The following is an 18,832-nucleotide window of genomic DNA, read 5'->3' on the forward strand; positions in this document are numbered from 1 at the left end:
AAGCTCAGAATGTAGTTCTTATTTCACCCCTACATGAGAAACATGAATTCTCCCAGACAGTAATGGTCTCCTGCCTCTTTTAATCTGCTTGTTTGCGACGTAAAATTGATAATGAAAAAGCAGTTGTCTTGAACCTTTCTATAAACGTAAAGGAATGGAAATATTAGTTTTATGTAACATTCCTGTTGATTATAGCATATCCATTAGCAGGAGGATTATGGCTTGCTCAATCTTTATGGTTTTTGATGTAACTAGCTTTTTAAAATTTCTTTTCCCATAGTGCTAGTGAAAAGCATAAGATAAAAAGTGTAAACTAAAAGCACAAGATAAAAGTGCAAAATAAAATACATCTTTTTAAAATTAGTGCTGAAATAAAACAATTTCTAAAGGGTGAGCTAAAGAAGAGAAGAAAGAAGCCTGAATAAAACTAGACACACACACACACACACACACACACACAATGGCATCTTGATCATCACATACTAAGCAAAACCATATAAATTATTTTAAAATATTTTGCTAGATTTATGGATTTTCTCATAAGTATATAGTGCATCAAGTGAGAACAAAAGTAAAAGGTGAGCTCAGGATTTTAGTGAGAATTCAGCTATCATCTCAAAAGCACAGTAACAAGGGTGGGAATAGTGAAAACTAGGAAAGGGAAGGAAATAAGCTGAGGTGAACATTTGATCAGTTAACATTATCTCAATCTTGATTGCTGGAACTCCCTCATCTCTCCTGGCAGCTTTGTCAACCCAAGCTTACAAACTTTGCAATGTTGTTTGATTTTCACTAATGGAAGAGGATGGTATGTACTGATGTGGTACAGTATTTTTCCCCAGTAGATAAATAAGTTGGTGTTTTTTTTAAAAAGGATCATGTACTGTTCAATTCTTTCGTTTGTAGAAAAATGAAACATGATCCATTGGAATACAGTGTTACTATGGTGAGCAACAAAACCAAAGTAATTTAACTGCCATTTGTACACTCAACTACTGATTTTTCCAATACCTAGGAGATAAAGTTTGCATACCAACCTAAACTCTGGAAAATGCCCTAAGAACCAAGAAAAGAAATAAATTTAGGTATATGAAACACTCTTTAAGCCTCAGCTATTCTTGAACTCTTTATTTTTTTATTAATGTGTATGTTTGGAGTACAGCAGGTGCGTAGGAAAATACAGCACCTATTAAGCACTTAGTAGCAAAAAAAAAAAAGCACTTAGTTGCTTACATGTACCACATTTATACAAGAACTATAATTGCTCTTTCAGATTGATAAACGATAGCTGGGTTCTTGAAAGAGTAGAAAATCTGGCTGAGAGTACAAGATTCTCTCTCTCTTTCTCTTTGATAAATATTTAAGAACTTAGTGCAAATATTAGAAAGTCTTGAATTAAAGAGTTTTGAAAAATTAATTCATCAAATTACATTTTTTCTTTGCACTATTCATAGCATATCATGGATCAAATTCATTGTATCCTAGTCTACTAGGTAGGTCTCTTAAATCTTGACCTTGGAATTACATGGAATTATCCATCTTTTGTTCTCTTCAGTAGTTCTATGTTCATCCTTCAATAAAAATGACATTGAATTCAGATCCAAGTCATATATATAAAGACAAAACATATAATACCTTCCTATATATTCTCTGATTGATATTGTAATTAATAAAAACTATGTCAGAGGAACTGGACGGTACACCAGAGGCAGATTTATGGTATTTACATATTTCTTTTTTTTTTAAGATTTTCTTTATTTATTCATGAGAGACACATACACACACACACACAGAGAGAGAGAGAGAGAGGCAGAGAGGCAGAGAGACACAGGCAGAGGGGGAAGCAGGCTCCATGCAGGGAGCCCGATGTGGGATACAATCCCAGGACTCCAGGATCACACCCCGAGCCAAAGGCAGACACTCAACTGCTGAGCCACCCAGGCGTCCTGTATTTACATATTTCTAACTCTCAAAATAGTCTTCAACATTTTGAGGGTGGTTGCTTTATCTTTATCTTTGTTTCCTTTTTATTAAACACTCATTGACAATTTTTAATGCTGGATAAATAAGTCATGGGCTTGGAGTTAGAACTGAGTTTGTATTCAAGCTTTGCCTCTTTGTTGACCATCCTGTCTCTAACATTGGGGCAAATTTTAGAGAAGCTATTTAATGTGCCTCATTCTGTTTTTAGTTCTGTAACATCAAGATAATAATGCTGATCTACTTGTTTCATAAGATAAATGCAAAGACATTACCCTTTACTTATAAGAATCTGTGAATTTCAAGTAATTTTCTTGAAAAATTGACAACCACTATTGATATATCAGATATATCATGACATATATTGTTGATAATATATATTGTATAACAATATATAATATATATCGTAAGTTATTAATATGTATCATAATTGCCAACTGATGTTTATCGGATGTTAGCTTTTATATTGTAGAATACAAAGATAAGTGTAATTTTTTATTATCTTGTTGGAGAGATAAGAGATACACAAAAAGACATACTTAATACACATTAGATAGCTAGAGAATCAAATAAGTTGAAGGTAATAAGCAATATAGGATTTCAAAGTAGAGCACCATTAGCCACTCCAGTGCAATCTGGGAAATTTTTATGGGAATGCTGGGAGGTAAACTAGGCCTTGAAGTAAGATTCAGGCCTGGAAAAATGAAGAGAAGAAAAAACATTTTTGAGAAACAAAGAAGTAGCAACAGTAAGAATTTGGGGACTTTCAGTGTGTATAATGAACTATGAGGACATCAATTTGACTATATTATGGATGATTTATAAGCGGTATGATTAGAAAATGAAGTTAAATGTGTACATATTGTCAGGAATATAGAGAATCTTGAATGCTGAGCTAATGACTTACTAAATAGTCATAATGGGAATTGAAGGCTTTCTGAATAACTATGCTATGAATAATTAACTCAATCATCTGCGAAGACCCTATTTCCAAATAAGGTTACATTCATAGGTACCAGGAGTTGAGACCTCAACATCTTTAGTGGGGACACAGTTCAACAACGTCCAATTGTTTTCCATGTTTATAGAGACAGTTGAAAATTAATCACTTCTGATTCCAAAGTAATCTACAGCTATAGAAATAAAACTCAGTTTTCCTGCCTTCATTGAGTCATCTCTTCACCCAACTTAATTAGTATCCATTCTTAAATTAAGTCTCTTTATCCAAATAACTGCTAAATGAGATATACAAAATCCTCAGGGTTGTGTACCAAGTGTAGAACTGTTCCATGGATGAAAAGCATTTGCTGCCATAAGGTTAAAAGAGGAGTTCACAGTGTATGAAGATGGTATTTTTATTTTGTAAGGCCAGAAACATATAATGCCACCCACTAGAGTTATGCTGCTTTCTGTGTCATTAACTGACTTAATGTTATGTATCTGAATGTGTCTGATCACAAAAAGCAAAATGGCTCCAGCTTCTTGTGGACATTCTTGATTTTTCTCCACAGTTGTTATAGACAAAAGATACAACATTACAACTTAATGTGCCTCATGATAGCATGCTGTAACAGGAATAAGTTGACCAGCCTTCAGAAGTCAAAAATGACCACCACAGGAAAATGATTGGCCAGAGTTATTATCTAAACAATCTAAGTAGTTATGTGTGAGCCATGAGGTATTGAGCATAATAGCTCTGTCTAGACTTAGCACTTGCATAATATGTTTATTGCTGTCTTTTTTGCACTAGCTGATCAAGCAAATTGTAGATGACCTCTTTAATGGGCACATTCATGACATAGCCATAACTGGACAAATCTTGGTATTCTTAAAATACAAGATTTGAGAAATCTTATTTTTTAGGCTTTTGAAGTAATCGGAAGAGTTCGGTTTACATTTACAAAGAGTAAGTACTTTGATGAAAGTCACTGGATAAATACCATCTCATCGTTTCCTGCCAATGTCAGTGTGAAAACCAATAGCAACTCAACGAACATAGGCATCCATTATATTGAGGAACACTCTTTATAGAAGAGCAATACAGCGAGGTGAAGCGGAAAGACTATGAACTTGAGTGCCAGGTTAGATCTGGGTTTGAATCCTGGTACCAGTATTTGCTAAGCTGTGTGAACTTGGAGCCACGCTCTAAACATGAAAAATAAAGCAATACTTCCACTGTAGAATCATTCTGAGGACGAAGTGACATAGATAAGGAAAGATGCTAGAATAGTGATAATCATAGGTAGGAATTCAGTAAGTGGCAGCTATTACTTTTCTGAAAAGGATGAGTCACACTGAATTTTTTCTCCTTTTCAGTTTGACATGACAATATTTTTGGAAAGGCTCATTGAAAAGCTCCTTCTGAAACTCTGATTTCTCTTGTATTTCTCTGGTGATTTAATTGCTCTTATCATATTCATGGCCTGGTTTTTTGAAAGAAAATGACAACTGGTTTTCAGTAAACTTGATACTAGTTCACTTTTGGTTTTCAGTTTGTAGTTCCTATGTTGGGTTCCTCAGATGAAACCCTGAGAAAAGGATTCACATACAAAAGAATATTAAGTTTCCCCAGGAGAAAATGGTTAGGGCCAACACAGGACACAGAAGAGAGAAGAAGCTAGGAAGGGTGCAAAATCCCATGTAGGGTAGCTTCAGGCAGAAATCCCTGGAGAGCTCTAGAATATAAGCTGGGCCTCCAAGATATTCTCACTTTAGGCAAAGTGGCTGGGCTTTCCTACCTTTTTCTAATCAATCATTGGCTAAAGCAGCAAGAGCTAGTGGTATAAGGAACACAAGTCTGGAAACATTTCTACAGTGTTTGCTGCAAGTACAGCTGCCAAAAGCTACCAGAAACTATTTTCTGTGGATGTTTATACTACCTATGCATTTATGGAATGCCTATAGGGTATTCATATAACACACAGAGAAGAGGACTGCAATTCCTTGGTTTCTACAACTTCAATTTTTACAATTTCAACTTCTATCTTCACTTCAGAAATTGGAAGAATGAAGTATGAGGTCACATATTTTGTAATGTCAGATCTGGGAAAAGAAGTCACAGAGAGCTATTTCTGACACAATAATTCTTCTAATTGCTCTTGAATATTTTATCTCTAACAGGAATTGTAATATCATCTAGCACTAATCACGGAAAAAATAACAAACACCTAAAAATGCAAAGCAAACTAAGGCAATTTATTAAATGTATGCACAGATAGTACTAAACCCTTGTCATCATAATATAATTTCTCTCTCAATTAAATTTAAATAGAAATGATTTACTGAATTGTCCATTATTTCTAAGACTGTTAATTATGCAACAGTAAGTCAAGAGAAAGATGTACAGTTGACAAATCCTATAACCAAATTATTTTATTTTGGGCAAAATACTAATCTTAGGAAGGCCTTTGTTCAAATCCTTGTAAAAGCTTGCTGTTTCAGTAATGTAGCCTCTGAATTTGTGAAGGTAACCAATTCTTTGTCTTGTTGTATATTTTGTTCCAATCATAGCATGAGTTACTTATTAAGAAACTAACCACTCTTGTAGAATTGTCAAAACTGATGTTCTACAGTTTTGCAACATATCAGGCTCTTCCCCTAAAAAGGAAGATAGAATGAGAGATAGTAAAAACTGCACACACAGAGATACTGGCATTTTAGGCAAGGTGTACTGGACTTTATTTCTGCAATTATGTGTTTTTTTCCCTCTTCTATTTGTTATGTTGTCTTTAATTTGGGATTACGTATATAACTTTTTCCTCTAGATCACTGTAATAAAGTATTAAGTGTTCTTAATTCCCATCATTCCTTTTTCTCACTTTTTCTGATGCTACCACCAGATTAATCTTTCTTAAGTGTGGCTTCGAACACGTCCTTCCTTTGCACTAAAACCTTCAATGGCTCCCTACTGCTCACCTTGTGGCTCCCTTACATTTAAGGTTTTCAATGATGAAGTCCCCTAAGCTACTCCTTCAGACTTACCTTTAATTTCCTTTGTTCCAGCTGCTTAAATAGTGTATCAATATAATCTGGTCTTTCCCACCTCTCTGCCTTTGTTCTCGCTAAATTGTCTCCACTTTGATCACTGTGTATTGAAATTGTACCCAGCAGAGAATACCCCAAAATGTGATTATTTCTGAGTTTCAGTGGTTGTCATTGTCATCTTTATGATTTTCTGTACTTTCTAAAATTTCTACAATGAGTATGTACTATTTATTTATCATTTATTTATTTATTTATTTATTTATTTCTATTTTATTTATTTATTTGAGAGAGAGCAAGGGCAAGAAAGAGTGAGAGAGAGAATAAGAGAGGGAGAAGCAGACTCCCCACTGAACAGATAGCCTGATGCAGGGCTTGATCCCAGGATCCCAGGATCCCTGAGATCATGACCCCAGCCAAGGCAAAGCCTTAACCAATTGGGCCGCTCAAGTGCCCCCATATGTGTTTTTTCTTTCATATTCAGGATAGAACAATAAAACTTAAATCAATCTTTTAAGACCTATCTTCTGTGTCCCCCATTCCTTCAGTCTTCATTTGTCCTTCAATCAGTCCACCTCCCTTCTGCTCTCTTAACACCACCTGCATTCCCACTCCTGTCATCGCCCCCAGGCCCATTCCCACGTTGCAGCATTTAGCTCTCACACTGGTTTTTAGCTAAATGTGAATAAAAGAGAAGATTCTTAGAAGACTTTTGATTTATGTAATTTCCAGAAAATAGCTTTACAAATGTAACATTTTTATGCCTAGTGAAAGCATAAATCAAGTAAAGGATCCCAAATCTTCTCCAAAGAAAAACCCTAGCAATGGGCTCAGATATTGGACTTCCTACTAGATTCTGCTGCTTATTGGCTCTGCAATATTGGGCCAATTACTTAAACTTTTGATAACTCGGGTATTCTTCTGTAGAAGAAAGATAATATGAGCAGCTGTTATTCATAGTTATAGTGAGGACTAAGTGAGTTGATACATTTAAAGCACTGAGACCAGTACCTATCACATGGTAAGTTTCCATAAATACTAGCTATTATTACCAGGAATAATCTTCCCTATGTAATAGTAGCATGTGCTACAAGTTAACAAATGAAGGCAAAATATTAACACTGATTCAAGAGTTCCTGAGCTCACATAATTGTGGCATTTCTTTGTGCCTATATCCTGTCACATACAGCTTGCAAAACTTAATGCTGACATTTTATAGAATAAAAAAAAGGAAAAGAAATTCTCAATGTTTTATGGAACTTGACAAAATGACTCTCCACCATCCCAATGCTAAAAATGGACAGTTATGTGAACGGTCTTTTTTTCTGCCTGAGTTAGAATATATTTATTATCTTTGCTGATTATAAATATAATAAAAACTTACTGCAAAATAATTAACAGTACAAATTTGTGTAAAACAATAGATAAAAGTATTCTATGCCAAACTAAGTGCATAACTATATGTCTAAAGACGCATGCACACAAACAATTCTAAACATATTTTTGTAGCCTATTCCCCAGTTTTCTTTCCTTTTAATTAATTATACATCATTACCATCTCTCTATGTCAGTGCAAATGCATCTACATCATTCTTTTTAATGGCTGTATATTCATTAAATAAATGACCAATATTGTACTGATAGACAGTGAGGACATTACCCAGCTGTTTATTGCTATAAGCAATGCAATAAACATCCTTTCACTTAGATTTTTTTGGTGCATTTTTCAGTGAATTCCTTGGGATAGATTCTAGTATTGGACTTGATGGATCAAAGGGCATGCACATTTAAAATGTTAATAGACAAGCCAAATTGCCTTCCAGAAAATTAGACCAATTAACATCTCTAGCAACAATGTATGGAAGTCTCCATTTTCCCACTTTTGATCACATTGGATATTATCATTATTATTAATTTTGCAAATCTAATTATTAGGTAGTCTTCTATTTTACTGGATCATCTGCATTTTTTCTTTTGCAAAATGCCCAATTAATTCTCTGTCCTTTAATCAGAATATTAACCCTAGAGGAACACAGATTGAATTTATTAATTGTTCTGATATGTTTGTTTTAGCAATTAATTCAAATTCCGACCTCCCTCAAACACAGATGCATTTTAGGGAGTATTTGCATTTATTTTCCACTTAGTATTCTTAAAAATTTGCTCAAGCATTGTGTTGTCTTTTTGATTCCTGCAACACCATCCCCCAAATTCCTCATTCTGTCAAGATAATGATACTCTTGACGATGGCAAAGAAATCCGAGGAACACAGCATTTGCATCTCAGATATAATATTGCTAATATAAAAGAACTGTTAGCGCCTTTCATTTACAGGGCATGTGAGGCTGGAATATTGCTAAGGAAATTCTCATCGAGTCTAATATTTAGAGAATATTCCCGTTTCTATTTGTGATGAGGTACACAAACACAAATGATGTTAGGATACAAGCTTAAAGGATTAGCAATGTTTTAAAAACAGTTGTCAGACTCATGTGAAACACCTGGTGAAATGTGGATTTTTTTTTGCCTCAATAGTTCTAACATTCGTACTACAAAAATATTAGGAACTCTTATCTTTTGTCTAAAAATCTGTTCTCTATAGAAACAAAATAATTATAGAAGATCTGTCATTAGCTTTAACACATACAGTTTTAGTTAATTCCCCTATATCTATTACTTGAATTTGGGGTAATATATGTATTAAGGATGGGAAAGCAGGAACTTCGAATTGTTTTAGTAACTCTGTTAGTTACTGATTTGGGGGCTCAGGGTAGTTACACAAACTTTATCTCCAAGCTTTCTTCATCTCCAAACAGAGAGAATTAAACTACATATTATTGAAAGCATATTGAGTTGTATAATGTTACCATACCATGGTGCTATATTACTGTGATGGTTTGCAAGGATAGTGTTCAGGAATACAATTTAATATAATTTAGGGGCTCCTGGGGGCACAATCAGTTAAGCATCCAACTCTTGGTTTCAGCTCAGGTCATGATCTCAGGGTCATGAGATCGATCCCCACATTGGGCTTAGCACTTTTGTGTGGAGTCTGCTTGAGGTTCTCTCTCTCCCTCTCCCTCTGCCTCTCTAGCTCATACTCTCTCACATAAATAAATACATCTTTATAAAAATTTTAAAAAAATAAATGATGTAATTTAGACTGAAAATAAAAAGCTTGAGCTATATCTTTATACCTGGAATAAGCTTTTCTAACACTTAAATTTTAAAAATTTTAACCAAAAATCTTTCCATTAAAGGGACTGGAGCAGAAATAGAAAGCTTTCTATGTTTTTATTTTGTGCTTCCCTGAACAGGTTAATTTTTTTCTAACTCTGCACATATATTACTTATGTAAAAATATAAACTGAGATTATCTACATGGTAAAATTGTAGGATTTTTCTTGTTCTTTATATATTTCTATATCCAAAAAACTAATAAACGTTATTAGTTTTTTCTATTTATTTTTTTTTCTTTTGCAAGTTTTTATTTAAATTCTGGTGCACTGTTATTTTAGGTGTAGAATTTAGTGAATGTTCACTTACATACAACATCCAGTGCTCATCACAAGTGTCCTCCTTAATGCCCATCCCCCATTTAACTCATCTCCCTATCTCCCCTCCAGTAACCCTTATTTTGTTCTCTATAGTTAAGAATATGTTTTATGGTTAACATCCTTTTCCCCCACTATATTCATCTGTTTTGCTTCTTAAATTCCACATATAAGTGAAATCACATAGTATTTGTCTTTATTTCACTGACTTGTTTTGCTTAACATAGTATTCTCTTACTCTATCCACATCATTGCAAATGGCAAAATTTTATTCTTTTGATGGCTGAGTAATATTGCATCATATATATATATAATATATACATATATATGTATATATATGTATACCATATCTTCTTTATACATTCATCAGTTGATGGATATTTGTGCTCTTTCTATAATTTGATTGTTGTTGATAATATTGCTATGAACATCAGGGTACATGTATCCTTTTGAATCAGTATTTTTGTGTCCTTTGGATAAATACCTAGTAGTACAATTGCTGGATCATAGGGTAGCTCTATTTTTAACTTTTGAAGAACCTCCATATGTTTTCAAAAGTGGCTGCACCAGTTTGCATTCCCACCCACAGTGTAAAAGAGTTCCCCTTTCTCTGCATTTTTGCCAACATCTGTTGTTTCCTGTGTTGTTGATTTTAGCCATTCTGACAGATGTGAGGTGATATCTCATTGTATTTTTGATTTGTATTTCCCTGATGTTGAGTGACGTTGAGCATCTTTTCATTTGCCTGCTAGCAATCTGGATGTCCTCTTTGGAAAAATGTTTATTCATGTCTTCTGCCCATTTTTTAACTGGATTATTTATTTTCTGGTGTTGAGTTTAAGTTCTTCATATATTTTAAATGCGAACCCTTTATTAGATATGTCATTTGCAAATATCTTTTCCCATTCCCATTTAGTTTGTTTATTATTTCCTTTGCTGTACAGAAGCTTTTTATCTTGACAAAGTCCCAATGGTTTATTTTTGCTGTTGTTTCCCTTGCCTCAGGAGACACATCTAGAAAGAAGTTGTCATAGCTGATGTCAAAGAGGTTACTTACTGTCTGTGTTCTCCTTTAGGATTTAGATGGTTTCCTGTCTCACACGTAGGTGTTTCATCCATTTTGAATTTATTTTTGTATGTAAGAAAGTGGTCAAAAACTAATAAAACTTTAAAATCTCTTATGGACAGGTTTGTATGCATGTAAAGAGTAGGAGAATTTCCTGAAATGGTGTGATGCCAAGGCTTCTAGAATGAAATCCAAGAACCTGGTATCAATGTGTCTCCTCCACTCCACCTCTGACCTCAGGAAAGTTCCCTGCTGCCTTCCTTCTTTCACTCAGCATCATCTTAATTAAGCATCTCTATTGTGATGAAGCTTTAGGGGATCACATTCTTGTAAGGGTCTTCAGACAACAGATTATTACTACAATATGATAAACCATCAGTTTACACTTAGCAACTTCTTTTTACTAAATCCTTGATCATAGATGGCTTTATTGAAACTTCCTTTTTTTTGCAGTCTGGTAGGTGAAAAATATTTTCTTACTTTATTAGCTATTCATTTGATTATTAATGAGCTTATTGTCCACCAATTTGTGTGTGTGTGTGTGTGAGAGAGAGAGAGAGAGAGAGAGAGATTTTCTTATGATTAAATCCTTTGCCCCTCATCAAAACATAGGAGAGCAAAGAAAGGGGGAACTTACAGAGCCCTATCTCTAGGGTAGGGAAGACTCTCCTAGCCAATATTTGAAGGATGATGAGTAGACATGACAACAGTGATAAGATCATCCCTCAGCTTGAAATCCACCTTTCTATACTCTGCTTTGCAAGACTGGAACTAGAATTCTGAAAACAACAGTTTTCTTTTGCCTCTGGCTCCCTGCTAGGGAGGTTTCCTTGCCAAAGGGGAACTGGAGGGAAATTGGAAAGCAGGAGGGGAAATAGGATTTGAGCCTACTCATGTACTTGCTGTTACTGACAAGGTCTCCCCAGGGTCTCCCTAGTCAAACCCCTTTACCCTGGCAACAGGAGTTGGTTGAGATCTCTAGCAGTTTTTGTTTTGTTGTGTGTGTGTGTGTGTGTGTGTGTGTGTGTGTGTGTGTGTTTGGCATTCCAAGAACTGGCTTCATTGTGACTCCTCAGAGATCCGGGAGCAGCCTGAAAGTGCATGTCCTCAGGGTGCTCCCTCCTCAGCCAGCTCTCTTCCTCTCCTGGTACACCAGCTCCTCTCCTCACAGACCTGAGTCCATGGGATTTTATGATCTATAAAACTTCTGAGTTCTGTGAATGTAACTAAAGCCCGTTCACTTGGTTCTTGGTTCTTTCCAAGAAGCTGCTTACTTTGGCCATCATCTCTCTTATACCATTCAACACCTATTTAACTCATTTATATTAAGTTCTTTCTGTTGAAATACCTACTGGGATTTTTGTTTTCTCTATTGGAAGTTGAGTATCTTCTGTGGGGAAAGATGAGGACAGTTGGAACTATTAGACAGGGACTCAAATAGATGCTCAGACTCAAAATATCAGAATGATCTGTTTATTACCACAAAACTGAGCTCAGTATGAACAGTCACTTCTAGCTTCAAATTTTCAGATCCAGAACTGTATAGATAATTTTGTTATAAAGATGGTTTTTGCCATAAGAATAGCTGAACAGCTTACTTTGAGATATCTTAAATTATGGAGCAATAGTAAAGTATAAACAATTAGAGAAAATCTTCAGAATTCATGCTATCAGTTAAAGCAGAAATTTTATGTGGTAATGTGGCCTCTAAAGTTTTTAGAGTGGTGGTAGAAGTGCAAATGTCTTTTATTTTGAGTGGCTTGACTGAAATTGGAGTAAAGGTGTTAAATGCTCTGGTGTTCCCCAGCAGAAGGACCTAGAGTAGATGAACAGTTGGCCATTATCACTCCAGGAGAGGATCATTCTTCTATCAGAGTTCACAACAAGATTTTTAAATACTAGTGGAGAGTTTTAGACATTAGGCTAATGCCTTTTTAGATCCTGAGAATGAAAGACGAAGAAAAAGGTCAAAAAAACAAAACACTACAAAAATCATATTATAGAATTATTAAGTCTTCAAAAACTTTTTAGAATACTTGAGACCTCTATTCCCCTAATGTTGCTAACCGATTGAAGTGGCCATCGTAGCTAATAAGCTGATATGAGATGGTACTTTTGAAAAAGATACTGCCTTTGGGAAAAGCCTCTATGTGTCATAGTAGGGTAATAAGTTCAAGGGAAACCTAGCTGAGACACTCCAATGATTTCAAAGCAGCTTAAATGTAATAAAATAGGCGTGAAATGTTCTTAATAAGTGCTCTTAAGTCAGGCTTCTTCAGCCTGATATTTAGAGGTTTTAAGTAGAAAAACATTTTCAAATGCAACAGAACATGAGGTAGGATCAAGAGTAGTATCTATAAAACTAGGCTGAGCACTGTTTTAAAGTTTATAATGTGTTACAATAAAGGAGCACACTCCACAGTTACAACAGATTTTTTCATATCTTGTTTGTTACTTGACCTTAAGCATCTTCCTCCGTTAAGTATCTCTCATTGTTTCATAATCATTTGTGGGCAAGGAATATTTCAAGGATTTTATTTTTTTATGAGAATAAGTCTAATAGGGTTTTTTGAGGGTTTTTTTGAGATTCTGATTTCATGTGTTATTTTTCATTGGTTGTATTTCAGAACATGTGATTACGTTGAGTACATAAATGACTAGATAAGTTCAGCAAAGAAAATGTATAAGTCAGATCTTGTAGTGCTTTGAGCTTAAGTTCTGAGGTGTTATAAAATATTTTCATTTTATGGGATGTGTGGGTGGCTCAGTGATTGATGGTCTGCCTTTGGCTCAGGGTGCGATCCTGGGACCCACCATGGAGTTCCACATTGGGCTCCCCATGGGGAGCCTGCTTCTCTCTCTGCCTGTGCCTCTGTCTCTCTCTCTCTGTGTCTCGTGAGTAAATAAATGAAATCTTTTTAAAAAGCTTTCATTTTATATAGTTTTGAATACTTAGTCTGAATTTCTTATTTAATATGTGATCTTCTATTTCTCTCATTTTTCTTTTTAAATGTACAGACTAAAAGAATAGAGACTTTAAAAACAAAATCCTTTAAGTACGAAGTGAGTCAGTATCTGGTGAAATTAGGGTTTATGAACTCCCAAACTATTTCTTCATATCTAATCTCTAGCATCCACTCACTATTTTGCATTTTAATTCTTGGCTTAGAAAGGATATTTTTAAAAGGATGCCCTTACTCACTTAAAAAATATTCAAATACATTGATTTTCTTTGATGTCCAGATTTTATTATTGGATTGGACAAAGTTATGATGGACTGTCTAAGCAATGACCAACTTGGCAGAGACAGGTTATCCCAAAGCCACAGTAACCAGAAAATGTCCTTGTATTTCCAGGTCAGATCAGTGTATCAATGTGGGTGCTTGGACAGAAGAAAATTAGAGAATGGGCAAGATTTACCAATGACAAAGATTAGAAGGAGGACCAAAGTACAACTGGCTCTGATAGATCTTGCCGTGCAGATAGCTTAAGTGATCTTTTCTAACTTGATCCTAAAGTGAAGAAACTTGTCTAGAGATAACTTCAAAGGGATGTTTAATGAAAATAATACTGGGCTGGGGATTTGAAGAACTGATTTAATTTGTTCAGCTCTGCCAGCCAGCTACCAGCAGTATGACCTGAAGAAAGTTATTCTCACTCTTTGTGACTCAATTCTTTTTTCCCATTAGATGGAAATTCAATTTTTTTATTTGTTGTATTTGTTGTTAAAGCTTTTTGTGAAAAAGCATTTATAGATATTCAGATGTTTAAAGTAGAAAATGTAAAAGGTAGTAACTTTTATAAAAATTTTGAAAAGTTAAAAGCTCTATATTGACCCAAATATTATTAACCAATCATCATTAATTATTTGGATTATTATTAGCATTATTATTGTGTACTTTGTTAACTAGTAAAACGAGTAAGTAATAATACATGTCTTATAATATAAACATTGATATTTTAAAAGACTTGGCTATGTAAAATTACGGGGTAAAATAGGCATGATAACAAAAATGAAAACAATTTCCAAGAAATTAAGAAAAAAGAAAAAAAAAAAAAGAAAAGAGGGATGCCTGGGTGGTTTAGTGGTTGAGCTCAGGGTGTGATCCTGGTCCGGAGATTGAGTCCCACATCAGGCTCCCTGTGAGGAGCCTGCTTCTCCCTCTGTCTGTGTCTCTGCCTCTCTCTGTGTGTCTCTTATGAATAAATAAATAAAATCTTAAAAAACAAACAAAACTCCATACAGGTAAGGTAATTATAATTATAAACTTGTGAAGTAGTTAAGCATCTTTTAATATCACCACCTCCCTTTTTTAAGGCTCTAAATGGAATGATTTTAATGAACCTGAATATAAGAACTCCAAACCAAGAGTATAAAATTAAGGCAGCTATTTTATTTTGAATAAGAAAGTGCATAAGCAACTCCAAGGATCCACCCACTAATACGAGAGCTCAATCCACACAGCACTCACTACGCCATTTTGGGAGAAAAAGTGTCTTCCATCAGGCCAGTCCTGTCATCTATGATGATACCTTCTTACAAGGCAGACATGTCATCGATTGACATCTGCTTCCAGATGAAGAACCAGGTCCCCAAGGAGCAGTTCAGCGCTCACATTTGGAGAGATGACTCTCATTCAGGTTAAAGTTGAATGCAAGTGCTTAACACAGGGCTGCTGAGTGCTGATCTTGAATTAGGTAAAATGAATGTGATTTTCCACATTCCCACAACTGCTTCCATGTAAAAATCACTTTTATAATAAAAGCTCCTTTCATTAAAACAGTGTGATCAAATAATCTTACAAAGGGAAGCTCTCCTAGTCCCAAGTCTATAATAGAAAAGCAAGGAAAAAGGACAGATTCTCTGCTGGGATCATGTTCAGAACATTCACAGGGACGAAAGGCGAGCTAGGCCCTGGGAGCGCTACTCTGGTCAGCTGGCAGGTTGTACACTGTGCACTTTGGTTCCCCCACAAACAACCAAGTGGCCCTCGTGCAGTTCTTTTCATCCTGTGTAAAGTGGTGATCAATCCCTACAGGAAGAGTTATCGTATCTCCTTGTTGCATGAAAATGAGGACCCACCTGTCCTCTTTGTCTCTCATATCAAAGTACCCACCACTGGCCAAAACGTGGTGGATCTCCATCCAAGTGCAAATGCTCCTCATAGAACATCTTTATCTTTACTGTATAATTTGGGAGTTTGTCCTTACATATGGTTATTATGTCTTTCCAGGACTAGTTTCTCTCTTTTTGGATCTTTTCTAATTCTGCATCATTCTCCTATTTGTCAGGATCCAGCTTCCAGTAAACAACCTCGAGCCTAGACAGCTGTTCCAGGCAGACCAGGTAGCCTGGCTGCACACTGTCGTTGGCGGACTCGTCCCTGTACCAGGCCTGCACGATGGCCAGGGCTGGGCCAGGACCCCATGAGCACCTGCATGCATGGCCTGCCCCATCCTGCTGACCCTGCACTGCCAGCCCGAGGAAGAGCCCATCTTTTACCTGTGGGTCAGAGGCTAACCGAGAATTAACCACTACCGTTGGCAAAATATAAATGACCAAGGACTTCTTCCTGTATGGAAATCACATTGTGAAGACTTTATGGGCTACTTCTTGAAGACTGGCTCTTGATACACTAAAGGGAAGATAAAAGATTATATAAAATATTCTTCTTTCATGTTGTAGGACTTTCAAGCCTAAAGTCTTCTTAAAATTCTGTTTTGAATATCAGATATTGAATAGTAACTTCTTTGCATTTTTTTGGACATCCAAATCTTACCACCTCTATCAAATATGGAAGCTTTTGGTTGATCACGTGCACGGAAAGAGAAGAAATAAAAGGGATCCCTGGGTGGCGCAGCGGTTTGGCGCCTGCCTTTGGCCCAGGGCGCGATCCTGGAGACCCGGGATCGAATCCCACGTCGGGCTCCTGGTGCATGGAGCCTGCCTCTCCCTCTCCCTCTGCCTGTGTCTCTGCCTCCCTCTCTCTCTCTATGTGACTATCATAAATAAAAAAAAAAAAAAAAAAAAAAAAAAATTTAAAAAAAAAAAAAAAAGAGAAGAAATAAAAATAAATTGTTTTTCAAAGCACTAGCTGAAAAAAAAAAAAAACCACTAGCTGAATTTCTAACTATCTGTTATTTATCACCACTCTATATATTAATCTATATTATCTATTCATCTATCTGTCATCTTACTGCTTATCTGTCAATCTGTATGGACATAACACATAGCAATAGCCTTGTGTTCATACACATGCAAAAAGACACATCTGAAATACTTTTCCACAAACACTAATAATTTTTTTCCTGTGTGATGAGTTTTTGAAGGTATTATGCCTTCTTTCTCCTTTTATAAATTGCTCCATTTTCTTTTTACATAAAAAGAGTATAATTTTTATAGAAAAATATTTTTCTTAAAAATGAACTAAAAATAATTTTTTCATTCATTACGTGGAATAGTAACAATAGAACCCATCTCTTAGTGTTGTGATGAGGATTAAATGAAATTCTAGATGTCAGGTTTGTCTCAGGACCTCCTGTGGTTCATTGGTGACACTCCTGTATTATTATTTGTCATTTTTTCCTAATCATATGTAATAATTATGGACAGTGTACCTTGTTTTGATGTATACATCCAAAATCTCAGTGTATTTTCTGAAATTTTAGGGAAATATCATCTTTCATAAGACAAATTTTGGTGATAGTTTCAAATTTTGTGTCTGAAATAAAGGCAACTTTAGCCTTTACAATGAGACTGGAAAAAAAAAAAAAGAAAAAGAAGCAATTTAGTGGAGGATAAGGTAATGTTACACAGAATAATTCGCATGGGGCAGCACTGGTGGCTCAGCGGTTTAGCACCGCCTTCGGCCCAGGGCGTGATCCTGGAGACTCGGGATTGAGTCCCACATCAGACTCCCTGCATGGAGCCTGCTTCTCCTTCTGCCTGTGTCCCTTCTTTTCTCTCTCTCTCTGTCTCTCATGAATAAATAAATAAATCTTAAAAAAAAGAATAATTCACAGTTTAAGAGACAGTTTATAAAGAAATTTAAAAATCTAATCATAAAAGAAAAAATCTAACATAAGTACAAATCTGTTTTTCCCCTTCCATCTATAGCTATAGTAAACAATATATTATGAAAAACTTCAAACTCATTTTTGCATGCATATTTTCTGGTAAAATCTAAAAACAATTTAACCATTTCAATGTAAATTTGCTAATAAACCAGACAAAACAAAACTGTAAGTGCTTAAGACTTAAGTAAGGTAGTATGAAGGGATTTTTGTCTGAAAATTCCTCTAAAGACTTTTTTCTTTTAGTTATAGTAATGATCCCCAGTGGAAAGCAACAGGGGAAAATATGTGTAAACTGATTCTTTGGCCATAAAATTTTTAACTCTTACAATTCCAGATATAATTTTTAAATTCTCTTTTATTTGCTTTATCTGTTTTAATTTCATTTGAGTAGTCTCATGCCAGATTTACCATGTATTTTCATAGTGGTTGGGTAACTTTCTTCACTTAAAAATTTTTCCATAGGTATTAATTCCTCTGTTGATGCAATTCTTAAAGATTGAGTTGCTCTAACATCAGCTGTTTATTAATACATGGGTTTGCAAAGTCAAATCAAATATTAAAGAAACATTCCAGCTAAGGCAGAGTTCTGTGTCTTCTTCTTTTGCCTTTGGATGTAAGAGTTGCAAGTATAAAATTGTGGTCTCTCAGAGGGAAGTGAAAGTTTCAGTTAACCCCAAATTCTCAGATCCATTGTCAATGATCCAGTCCTAGATGGGGGGATCTGCTGGACCCCCATCCTCTGTGGGTTTCTCTTTCAGTACCCTGGAGCTGTAATCAATTGTGAGTTGCACATGAGGGGCACAGTAATTATTTACTGTCACAATAAATTATATTTCTTGCCCTACAACTTTTTTTTATGGATGGTTTTACCCTAATTATTTGGAGATAGTCTATAATTTTCTCTTTTTAATTTACAGATCTACATTTTAGTTGTTTTATGAAATGACTAAATGAAAGTACCTGGCACAGTAGAGACACTCAAGAGTTGTTAGTTTTCTTACTTTTTTCTAGACTGGGAAAATTAATATACACTGCTCACTTTGTTAATGTAAATCTAATGAATTTTCTGGGTCATGATATTGAAAAGAGCCAAATATATACTTAGTCATTCAGAGGAAAGAGGAAGCTTTCTAATTCCTGAGCCATGAATTTCCCATTAACATTTTAATTCTTT

The 18,832-nt window shown here is 35.2% G+C and overlaps 1 protein-coding gene across 2 annotated transcripts in view; it reads left to right on the plus strand.

Annotated features, from left to right (window-relative positions):
• The window catches only part of LOC144312881 (uncharacterized), a 105,556-nt gene that overhangs the window by 73,688 nt on the left and 13,036 nt on the right, over positions 1–18,832 (plus strand). Inside the window, exon 8 of one of the 2 annotated variants that reach the window (XM_077896012.1) lies at positions 15,874–16,416. The exons of the other annotated variant lie outside the window; for it this stretch is intronic. The gene's annotated coding sequence lies outside the window, so the exon portion shown is untranslated. Of the gene's footprint in view, positions 1–15,873; positions 16,417–18,832 lie in introns of those variants that run through there. 2 annotated transcript variants of the gene reach the window in all.

Source organism: Canis aureus, chromosome 4, assembly GCF_053574225.1.
Source record: "Canis aureus isolate CA01 chromosome 4, VMU_Caureus_v.1.0, whole genome shotgun sequence".
NCBI classification, from domain to species: domain Eukaryota; kingdom Metazoa; phylum Chordata; class Mammalia; order Carnivora; family Canidae; genus Canis; species Canis aureus.